Source organism: Octopus bimaculoides, chromosome 2, assembly GCF_001194135.2.
Source record: "Octopus bimaculoides isolate UCB-OBI-ISO-001 chromosome 2, ASM119413v2, whole genome shotgun sequence".
Taxonomy (NCBI): Eukaryota; Metazoa; Mollusca; class Cephalopoda; order Octopoda; family Octopodidae; genus Octopus; species Octopus bimaculoides.
Window position 1 is genome coordinate 120379013 of NC_068982.1, and position 893 is coordinate 120379905.

Here is an 893-nt window from a genome sequence, read left to right on the forward strand (position 1 = left end):
ATATATATATATATATATATATATTAAAATACGAGATAGCATTTAAGAAATAAGAAGAGGATGTAAAAATAGATAGAGGAAGAAACAAAAAAACGTAAAGAAGTTTACAGAAAATATAAACAAATAATACAAACGAACATGTAGCCAAAGTAGCTATATAGCTAGATAAGTCAGGAATAAAGCAGTCGGTTATTTAAAGGTTCCACAGAAATCATGGAGGAATCGAGGGTCAAGTAAAGCCAAGAAATAGAGGATAGTGTTCAACAACCGTAAACTTCTAAACGGAGTTAACAAGGTTTTACAAAAGAACCCCAGAAAGAATACGCACACATACATAAAAGCACATCTACCGAAGCATATATACGTGCATATAAGTATTAAAATACACACACACACACACACGCACGCACACATACACACACACGCACGAACGCACACACACACACGCACGTATGCACACACGTACGCACTATCATAGCTGCACTAATATATCTGGGTGCATACACACGCATAGATATTTGTGTACGCACGTGCGCAAGCACACATACAAACACACACACGCACACATACGTACGCACTATGACAGCTGAAATAATATATATATGTGCATACACACACGCGCATAGCCATCACACAACATTATATTATATATTGTGAACACTTTTTCTTCTAACACGTACTGCTATAGTGTGGACAAAAGGAACCCAGACCTTACCTGATAAGATCATTACTACTTAACACCGCTGGAGGGAGCACTCCAATCAGTCAACATGTGAAGTATAGAATGTCCTGCAGTGCAAGCTGTATTTCAAATATAAAATATGTTACGTATAACAGCGACATCTATACTTGCTAACTCTCTAGCTATATATGTGTATATGTGCGTGTGTCAG